This window comes from Mytilus californianus, unplaced genomic scaffold (genome assembly GCF_021869535.1).
Source record: "Mytilus californianus isolate M0D057914Y unplaced genomic scaffold, xbMytCali1.0.p SCAF_20, whole genome shotgun sequence".
In the NCBI taxonomy this organism is placed as follows: domain Eukaryota; kingdom Metazoa; phylum Mollusca; class Bivalvia; order Mytilida; family Mytilidae; genus Mytilus; species Mytilus californianus.
Window position 1 is genome coordinate 9,672,843 of NW_026262669.1, and position 11,968 is coordinate 9,684,810.

Genomic DNA, 11,968 nt, shown 5'->3' on the forward strand with positions numbered 1-11,968 from the left:
TGCCAATTTGGTTAAGGCATTTTACCTCTGTAGAAATCACGTGACCTAGGCGATCATGACCAAAATTTCGGTTTACTGAATCCTTAATACACGAATATATAAATTCAACAACTTAGATTCCTGAATTTTGAATTAAACAAATTTATTCTTGATATATCATATTGTTGCCACTATTTACGTTGCAAAGTTCCTTAACCTACCTGCGTAAACATATTTCATTCATCAAATTTTCAAATCAGGCTTTCATCTTCCATACTTTTATATAGTTGACTAGAAGTGCGGCATCTTCGCCTTCATTATGATAGTGATTATGTTTTCATCTTCCATACTTTGATATAGTTGACTTGAAGTGCAGCATCTTCGCCTCCATTTGTATTAGGGTTCCATGTTGGGTACCATTGGTCTTTTGCATTCCAGAAATCCCTTGCAATAGAAGCTGAACTATCACTCCATGGTTTTGCATTGGGTGTATTTTTTCATGAGTTAGGGAAATAACCGAGGCCACCTACATCGACGTTCAAAATCAAATAGAACTGAACAGATAAAAAAAAAAAAATAATTACACTATACCTTAATTTTGCGCATGTGCATACCCATAAGACATATGTTTTACGTGTATACAAGTGTTTGACTTGTTTATTGAGTCAGTGAGTTTATATATGTTCAATCACAAGTTAGGGTGAACACAATTAATCAAAGATAGCTTCCTATCATGCGTAAACAAGTTTTTCTTTATCCTGCCTTATTCTTAACTTGCCTGATATAGTCTTATTCATAATTTTAAAGTTTGTAACACTTATAATTCATCGAAATATTGAGAATTTTCTACCCCAGACATATAAGATAACCGAATCCGTATTTGGGATAACCGTTTGGGGATTTTGGGTTATTAATGCTCTGCACTTGTTTTGACCTTTTTACAATATTTGATGTTTGATTCGAGCATCACTGGTGAGCTTAAGTAATGCTCAAATTTTGCACGCCAGACTGGCATTTCATTTATACAATACTGATGAGTGACGTTCTGATAGAAAATTAAAATGCCAAATCAAGTAAAAAGTTGAATATCATTGGAGAACGATTTCCCCAAACGATCATGCCAAACACGGGATATGTAATTATCTATTCCCGGGGAAGACATTTTTAAGTTAATCGAATATTTTATAATTGTGCAAACGATACATTTATAAGGTGACTATATAAGTGATATATCCTGTCAACACAAAAGTTGACTACTGGACTTAGATACACCCGGGGAGTATACTTAAACCAGCAGTGGCATTGACCCAGTAATCGTAAAAATCAAACACAAAGATACGATAACCAGGCTTAAAATTGCGCACGCTTAATCCACGTTTCGTCTACACTCATTAGCAAGGCTCTAATCAAAAAAGTTAATACGCCAAATCAAGTATAACGTTGAAAAGCACTGAAGACCGAATTTAACAAAAATATGTTCCAAATACGATAATCATTGAAACTGACATTGGAACAAAAAGAAGTGAATACCTCAGGTGTGATTTGATAACAAACGTAACGACAAAAGATGGCATTATTATTCTCGTTCTATTTTTTTTTTTATAAATGGTTTCTTAAGTAAGAGTTATTTAACTACTCAGAGTTTCTCCTGTTAAAAGCACCCAAGCCAATTAATAAATGTAATCAAAGATCAGGCTTCAAAATTGCGCGTGACACGTGCGTTTCATCTACATAATAATCTAACCGAATAAGTAAAACATATTTTATTCCATATATTTATATAAAGTACCTCCTGGTCAAATGGTGCCATTCTGGTAGCTCCTTGCCATGGATTGTCCATGCCAGGTTGATTCTTGTCAAATTCTCCTAACTCCCAGAAACCACCTTGTGGCGGGACAGTTTTCAGGATTTCTTTTGTAAATTGTAAATCTGAAGTTAAGAAATATGATTTAAGGAATTAAGAGTATGATAAAAAAATAGAGTAACAATTATGTATGTATGAGTGTGACTTTCTAAGAAAAAAACAACAGCAGTTTACCGATGTTAAACGATTGAGAGAAAACAAATCTAGGCAAGAACCAAAAATTGAGGAAATACCACAAAGAAAAAAATGAAATAACAAAAATTACGAACTCCGAGGCAAATAATAGTAATCTTTTAATGAAATGTTTTTATAGGAGGTTCTTACTTTTGAGTTGTTTCGCGAAAAAGCATCAATGCTTTTAGAGAAGATATATTAAAATAAAGATATCTTTTATTTTATTTGTCTTTCTTTTTTTCTGTTTGGTCGAAATTCCAAACTATTGAGCTAATACTTATATCAAACAACATAATAGACGTTTTTACACTTGTATTCAACTTTGTCCGCCATTAACGAAAAACACACAACTAAGTTCCCGTAAAATGTTGCATCACAATTTAAAAGGTATGAAGTCAGAATGATTTTTTTAATTAATTGCTGAATACGTCAAAAGGCTATTCGGAAACAAATCTAAAGTCATTAGGAAACAAAGTTCAGGTTAATACCTAAAGTGTAAATACGTTTAATGTACGTTATCTTATCATTGATTCGTCCCATTCAACTGCAAACTTATGGAAGCTGTCGGAAAAGGTTTCACTTGTCAAGCGCTAAGTAAATTAATAAGTAGATAGAGACAATGATTAGATGTAAGAGATTAAAAGGGAGTTTACATTAAGCTGCCCTTTAAACGAAAAAAATAATGTCATGTCGTAATTAAACGCGGTATAATTGCTGACTTAAACTACATAGTGACTTTGATGGAGAGTTGTCCCTTTGGCACTCATACCACATGTTCTTAGTTATATAACATAAATGTTACAAATAGCTATAGAACAAACACATTTAAATATTTAACAACGTGCAGAAAAACATCAAGGCCCACTATAAGCAAAGCAAAATGATAGTCCCAGATATGCAATGTAGAAAAACATCCAGGACCACTATAAGCAAAGCAAAATGATAGTCCTAGATGTGCAATGTAGAAAAACATCCAGGACCAGTTTAAGCTAAGCAAAATGATAGTCCCATAGGTACAATGTAGAAAAATATCCAGGACCACTATAAGCTTAGCAACATGATAGTCCTAGATGTGCAATGTAGAAAAACATCCAGGACCAGTTTAAGCTAAGCAAAATGATAGTCCCATAGGTACAATGTAGAAAAATATCCAGGACCACTATAAGCTTAGCAACATGATAGTCCTAGATGTGCAATGTAGACAAACATCCAGGACCACTATAAGCAAAGCAAAATGATAGTCCTATATGTGCAATGTAGAAAAACATCCAGGACCACTATAAGCTTAGCAATATGATAGTCCCAGATGTGCAATGTAGAAAGAAAATCCAGAATTACAGTTTTCTTCCCAGCCCTATATCAATTCAAATTATTGCTCCCTAAAGATTCTAGATTTCATAAATTGCCTCTTATAGTACCTCTTGGTTCTACAATATCAATTTCCCCGGAAGCTGTCCATGATCCATATGCATTATTTTTGGGTAACATCCAAATAGCTGCAAAGATACCACAGATTGGTTTGGTATTTATGAACGAATATAAATGATATTTTAGGATATGGGGCTAACAAAGCTTGGAACCGTAGTTATGTTTATACATTTTTTGATATATTGAACTTATTATTCAGTAAGGTTTCTAAAAAAACGAATATTGCCGAACATTGCCGACATGGCTTTAAACCTTCGAAACTGAACCTTAGTTGAAGAAGTGCATTTGCTCAAGAAGTTATTTACATGAAAAAAAAAGTCAACATAAATTGTAAAACTAAATAGCCACGGAAAGAACAATTGTAAAAAAAAACATGAGTTTGTCTGTTAATCAAATTACATAGCAATATAATTGAGAATCGGGTAATACATCTACATATTTGTAAATTATATGGAAACATTTCCTACAAAAAGCGCAATTCATAATTACGATGACATTCATTGATGAACATTTATACGGTAAGTTTGTTATTCTAGTACATATTTTAGCATCATTAATGTCTTTATAGACCTCATGAATGTATGAGATAAAACAAAAAATATCTGAGTGCCTTTGTTTGTCTCCTCAGTCTTTGTGTGGCTATGGTCTTTCTTATCAAATCACATTTAAATTAATATAATATTAATATGTTAAATGAAGGGAGTTTTTGACTGATAAAGGTTAAGATGAAATCGATCTATGTTTTTAATATACCAGGCCAAAGCCAATCTCCTGTAGGTAATTTAGCCTCGATTTCAACTTTTCCATATATCATAGTGAAACCCTTGGTACTCCTTAATCTTTCGGATTGTATAGGGTTTATCGGGTTATTTGCTGATCCGTCTCTTTGACAACCCCAGAATGCATTGCTGGTACACAAATCTGCTGGTGTCCCACCTGTAACATATTAATGAAATATAAAAATAAAATATAATGATGAACAAACTCTTTACAGATATCAGGAATATAATTGTGTACGCCAAATGTTTATTGATTTCACTACTTCTCTACAGATGAATACTAATCAAAGGTACCAGGGTTACAGTTTTTCTAGCCAGACGTGCTTATTGTCTATACAAGGCATATTAGTGACGCTCAAATTAAAATAATTGAAAGGCAAAATAAAGTACAAAGTTGAGGACCAAAAATTCCAAAACATTATGACAAACACGGCTTAGGTTTTCTGCGCCTGGAGGTAGATAATACTAAGTATTTTGAATGATTCATAGTTTTTTCAAACAGTAAATTTATACAACGAATATTGGTTCCGGTGACTGCTATATGCATACAACACCGTATTTATTTAAATTGACATAAACAAGTTATCACTTATCATCAAAAAGTTCAAATTTGGGCAATTAAACCGGTAAACCAACAAGATAGAGAAATGTTATGTAAATTTATTAGACTTATCAATTTGCATGTAGGCTTCTCTTGTGTACTCTTGTTTAGAAAACATAAACTTAATGTTTAAAAATAAACATTAATAATACTTACCCCAAAGAGCAAGAGAACAACTCATAAGAAATTGCTCCCCATAACGATCTGCAGTAAGTGTCTGTTAAAAAGAAATAAGTAACTGTATGAGAATTTGATTCATGATCCTAGTCAAGCAATTCAAGTTCTATATTTAATAACTAAGAGGAAATGAGAGAAACATTCTAAACCTTTTGATCTTTCATTTATTTACTTCTATTTTAAAACATTGTCAAACGTATTAAATTCGATTACAATTGCTACATGTCACATGTTCTCTCTTTTTTTCCAATTCCGAATATAAATTTAATTTAATGTAAGACAATAACACCTAAAACAAAGGAGTAAACAAAAGAGGGACGAAAGATACCAGAGGGACATTCAAATTCATTGATCGAAAAAAAAAATGACAACGCCATGGCCAAAAATAAAAAGACAAACAGACAAATAATAGTACAGATGACACAACATAGAAAACTAGTCTAAGCAACACGAACCCCACAACAAACTGGGGGTGATCTCCGGTGCTCCAGAAGGGTAAGCAGATCCTGCTCCACATGTGGCATCCGTCGTGTTGCTTATGTTATTACAAATCCGGTAAATAGTCTAATTCGGTAGGTCACATTCGTGAAAGGGAAGGGTATTGCAGTTACGACATAAGAAACATATCCGATATCATCTGTGAAACGGTTATTCCATAACGGTCAACCAACTCGTGATAGCGTCCGTAAAATTTACGAAGGGATGATTTCATTTGAAACTCTTGGTTTAATAGCGTCCTTGTGAGCAGCAATCCTCTATCAAGGAAATCATGATTGGAAATACAAGCCCGGAATATCGTATCAATTGGGAGATATATACTCAGTATGCAGGCGCTGTTGGAATTTTGCTACATAGAAATGGAAAGTCCACAATTGGGAAGCTGAAATCATCTCTTTTGTCGTAAAGTTTTGTTTTCAACCGACCCTCATTGTCAATTTCTAGATGTAAGTCAAGATATGAGGCAGACTTAACTGTACTCCTCTAGTATCCTTTATCTCTAGTTCGATGGGATAGATTCGTTCAACATAGTCACCAAATTTTGTATCATTTAGTGAGAGAACAACATCTATATAGCGGAACGTAAAGTTAAAGGATATTGCTAACTTCTTATCTTTCTTCCAAAGAAGTTCCTGTATGAAGTCAGCCTCATAATAATAAAGAAACAAGTCGGCAAGAAGAGGGGCACAATTGGTTCCCATTGGAATTCCGACAGTCTGTTGAAAAACACGTCCTCCAAACGTAACAAATATGTGGTCAATCAAGAAATCAAGCATCTTGAAAATGTCAGTTTTAGTGAATTTTTTGTTTGAATTAGAGTGATTCTTTACAAAGTAGGATTTATCCCTCCCCAAGACAAGATACTTGTATCTACGTTCGCCATTCTTTTTAATGAAACTAAGTATACCAACTCTTTCAATTTGCCTTTTAGTTTGGAATGGGGAATACTTGTCTAAAGTGGAGAACAGTCAAATGTTTTAATACTATTGCAAGATGAGAGAGTCTTAGATTGTATTTACTCTAAAAGATCTTTGGATTTTTTTAGTATTCACATCTGATTCACGCCATCTCTAGAATAGGCAGTTTCACATTAACTTTGGAGCCCGGCTTTGATTTCTGATAAAATAGATGTTAATAATTTAGAAAGAGGTTTCGTGGAGCACTTGGAAGATCCAGCAATATACCGTTGTTTGTAAGGACACTTTTGTAGTTTAGGTATCCAATACAGTGATGGAAGATCTTCATCTTTGGTCTAAATTCCAAAGGAACATAGAACAGACCTATGATTATCCAGGATTTCCTTTTTGGTAAGTGTCGTGAGGGTATATGTTGAGTTTCCAAATGAATTGTCAATACCTAATTCATTTATCAAGCAGTTTATGTAATGATATTTACACACACAAACGATGTTGTTTGGAGCTTTATCTGCAGGGACAACAACATATGTGTCATGGAGGTAGGACAAATGTTTTGCAACATTTGGGTTTTTAAAAATTGACGTAGCGTGGGTATTGATAGACCCATTTAGTTTCTTAATTCTGATTTGTATCAACGACCTCACAGCCTTAATCCATTCGGAAAGAGTATCTACGTCTTCTTTCTCGCGTTTAGCCCATTGCCTGGCATAATCCTCAACTCATAAAACCAAAAGTCATTTACAACAACAGTAAACACATAAATAAGAAATAACACCACTAAATAAATATCAAAGGTACCAGGCTTATAATTTATATTACGTCAAACGCGCGTTACGTCTATACAAGACTTACAGTGACGCTCGAATAAAAATTGAAAAGCCAAATAAAGTAGATTGTTGAAGAGAATTGAGAACAAAATTCCCCAAGGTTGTACAAATATGGCTAAGGTTATCTGTACCTGGAGGCAAACAATCCTTAGTATTTCGAATAATTCAAGTCTTTTAATAAGTAACTTTATATAAAAAAAACAATATTATCGATATTTCATGTCAACACCGAAGTGTAGACTACTGGGCTGGTGATACCCTCAGGGAAAAAACGTCCACCAGCAGAGGCATAGACACAGTTGTTGTAAATACTTATCAGTAATTAAACGTTTGAATGTTTTACATAACTGTTGCTTCTGTTGTTAGTGTAGTATTGAAATCCCCAGTTCTACAGAATAAAAAAAGTTAAAACATCATATTGTTAAAACATTACATGTTTATGGTTTTCATATTGTCATATACAATCGTTGCTCCAGAAATGAAACAATCAATCAATAATTTAAAGTAGAAACATAAAATCATCAGAATATCGCCGCGTAACCTAAGTAACGCTATAAAAGAAGCTGGTCTTATTTTGCTTTATAATGACTTGTATAACGCACCCAACCTATAACAGAAGTATTAGAAAAAATAACAAGAGGCTTTCAGAATGACCATATTTTTAATGTTTATTTGGGTCTTGCCATTTTTCAATTTTTCAATGTTTATAACTCCTGAACGTTGAAAGTGGAAATCGTCAATATCGAACTTAACCTCCATTTTACATCAGTTACACCAATGTCCCCAGTAACAACACTGTCTACAGTTAGAACAATGTATACAGTAACAACACATCTAAATTGGAAAATAATCAAAAGGTTCATAAGAACCCCGTGTTCATACGTTATCGCACGGAAACTGTTGACAGCGGCCGTCAACCCTCCCGCCGATGTTTTAATTGGAAATCCATTTGAAAATCCGTTGACTTATCAGATCAATAAAATACGAAGCAAACAAAAAAAAAACAATTACAAATAGTTCAAAGCTAGTAACAACAACAACAAAAAACAACAATGTGTTTTCAAAACTTAAGTTTCAATCCTTACACATTTAACTGATTTATCATAAAGACGTCATAAACAGTCTGTACAAAATGACGTATTGCTGGTTAGTTTGAATGTTTAAAAAAGAGAGACGAAAGATACCGGAGGTGTAAACTGAGTGAAAAGTAAAATGAAAAAAATACTCCATGGAAAATTCAAAACGGATAGTACTTCATCTCATCAAATGACAAAATCAAAAGTTCACATACATCAAACGAATGGCAGTCGCATAATTCCATTATATTGACAGCAATGTATGAGCCAAACAAACAGACATGCTAGGAAAAATGTCAAACATTGGGGTACGGTGGTCAACATGGTGTTTTTATCTTAATTACTATAAAAACAAGCAACTATGTCAACAAAGAAAAGCAAACTGGCATATAAACACTCTATAGACAGAGTAAATAAGCAAAAAAGACAAGAATGCAAAAAACGACCATAGCACAATAACACGATGGCTGGATGGATGAATACCGAGACACGTCAAAAGAATATTACAAAAAAAGGACTAAACAACAAAGGTTTAAAATATATAAAGAACAATAAAAAGAACAATAACATCACAAATACGTTTTACGTTATTACACTGTATTTAATTTGTAATATTTCTGTTCTAGGATCTATACAAAATGACAATGCTGCAGCTTCGAACGCACCAACTAGGTAAGTACAGTAAAACCATATAACGGACAGAAGGTTTACCACAATGCAAGCACAACATGGAGTTGATTAGACCAGTTGAACGTGCGCAACCCCCATCTTGCCCGTCTAGATCATATATCATGAACCAATAACACACAATAAAACCTGTCTTTAACACAAAATGTTCTAATAAGAGAAGAAAGCATGAATGCATTTATAATTATCCAGCGCTAGTAAATCATAAATCGGTTCCGTTAATGACGTTGTCCGATATAATTTGATTGACGATTGTCGTTATTACTGTTTGCTTGGCATCGTTATAACTTGTGGTCTTTACCAGATCCGGTTAATAAGTTTCGTTAATTCAACGATTTGTAGTTGAGTTGATGACATTAAAACGTCTTGCAAAAGCATTAGTTACATCTCTGAAAGTAACTTTCCGAAGGCTCGATTGCATAGTTTGTCACTGAGTCGAGACCATAGATAAAACAAATAATATAAAACAAGTTCCATGACTAAACAAATTCAAGTATGCAACGCATGTTTTATAGAACAGACAAACAGGTTTAAAAACCGACCGTGCGATACTCTCATAGATAGTCAAGGTAGCTAAACACTACCTAGTAGTAGGTTTAATACTCAGCTGTCAGAAATAACGAACTTCATGCTGTTTTACTTATCAGTATATACCATTAATCAATATATTCAATAGCAGTAGGTAAACATTGTGATCTGGTTGGTTGATTTTATTAAGAAAGGACATAGCTGGCGAAAATAAATATCAAGTCTTTTATTTGGACATTTGACATTGGACATAACGGCTGCCTCAATTACATCTGCATGTGTTCCAGTAAAATGTATGTATACTTTATATTTGCACTGTTTGTATTAACTAATATATTTCAGTATGGCTATAGGGGCTATCGTCGCTACCGCTGTTCTTTGTGGAATTGGTGCCATATTGTGTATTGGAGGACTGGTGTTCGCATGCTAGAAATGTGTTACAGGTACGTGTATATTTGAATATTTGTGATATAAGTAAATCCGAACTAGTAAAATTGGGAATACAATCTCAATGGAGATTCAGAGATTATTTCAAATATAAAAAAGAAGATATGGTATAATTGCCAATAAGACAACTCTCTACAAGAGACCAAATGACACAGAAATCAACAACTGTAAGTCACCGTACGGCCTCCAACAACGAGCAAAGCCCATACCGCATAGTTAGCTATAGAAGGGCCAGAAATGACAAATGTAAAACAATTTAAACGAGAAAAACTAACGGCCTAATTTATGTACAAAATAATGAACAAAAAACAAATATGTAAGCCTTTCCTGCTAAAAGCCCCCAATTATATACTGATAGGGACAATAAAGTTCCACTCCTCTTTAATATGCATTGATTTATATGTGCACCTTGAGGATTTGCAATTAACTATCAATCAAACAATCAATCAATAGCCTCGCAAAAAGTAAGTTAGTTGTGTTTGTGCCTTGTATCGATCTGATAAATTCATTCCTTTCCAACTGAGTTTAAAGTTTGTTCTTGTGCTGTTACACTGTACAAAAGTTACCATTCGAAATTTGTACAGACGCCATAGTGATTTGGTTGACCGTGATGACATATCTGTGTCCCAGATGACTGCGGATATCTTACAACTGTCAAAGCCACAATCTCGTCCTCTTCTTTACGAATTTGACTTCAGCGATTGCAATTAATTACCGGACTTTAAATTTGTATTAAAACCACGACGGATGACAGTAGTGGAGTAGAATATGTTTGACCATTCGTAAGCACATAATATCAACCTGGATTTTTATTTTGGATTGTTTTCCTGAGTCTTTAATTTTCGGTAAAATGTTTAGTAGACGATAGTTTGCCTTGCTGTCGTTTTTCTCTTTGCCCATAGTTTTACTTGTTTTTCTTCGACTCCTGATTTTTTTAATTTTTTGTTGGTATACCTGAATTATGTCTCTATTCAAAACGATTCCGGATTTGTACACAAATGTTATCCAATTCGACTTTTAAAATGATGATAACATGTTCGGCATTGATTACAAAACAAAAATATCCTGTACAAAACGTTGAACGCAAACGATATTGACCTACGCAGTCATATGTTATAGGACTAAAGTAATCGTGTTTGGGAAACATAAATGTTAGCATCGTTTATACTTAATATTGTTCAAGCGGGGTGTCTTACGGAACATTTCACGCATGACATCCCGCGGAAAGCAACGTTTTAGGGGAATTCGAACGCTTTACTTCGCGCCAAGAGTAAACGCCCTTGAAACTGTATCGGATGCCCTTAAAGTCTGTGTTATTTTAATGTTAATTAAGTCTTTAAAAGTGCCTTTTGTTGAACGGAAAACAGTTTTCATTTTAACAGTGCACCGATATCTCGAAAGGTTTGTATTTTCACACTTCAATGTTGAATGTATATATACATGTAGTTATATGAGGTGTAACATGAAATTAGATTTAATAATGCGAACGTTATTTGAGTAGGTTTGTGTAGGAATTGGTTTTTTCTGGTCGGCTCTTAGTTTTTTCTCGAACGGTGTGACTGAAATATTTAAAATCATTAGAATATAAATTGCAGGGGAAAACATTATACTAAAACTAGTTTTGATACATACAAATTCCTGATATTTCTAATGTGTGTATTAACCTTAAGAAAACATGATGCATACACTGAAACACAGTCAAGTGTTAGGTGGCTTTAAGTATTCTAACGTCGGACTTGGACTTCTTTTAAACTGAGTTTTACTGTGCGTATTGCTGTGTGTTTGTTTATTCTTCATTGGCTGGATGTAAAGAGGGAGGGTTAAGATCTCACAAAACATGTTGAACCCCGCCGCATTTTTGTCAGTAACCTCTGGCCTTTAATAGTTTTGTATATTTTTTAAATTTTGGTTCATTTATATGTTTCGGAGTTTAGTGTGTCGTCCATTTTCGCAGAACTAGTATACATTTTTTGTGTATGGTCCAAC

At 33.8% G+C, this 11,968-nt stretch overlaps 1 pseudogene; it reads right to left on the reverse strand.

Moving 5' to 3' along the window:
* Positions 1 to 308: 308 nt before the first annotated feature.
* Positions 309 to 10,573, reverse strand: LOC127731830 (beta-1,3-glucan-binding protein-like; annotated as a pseudogene).
* Positions 10,574 to 11,968: the final 1,395 nt, after the last annotated feature.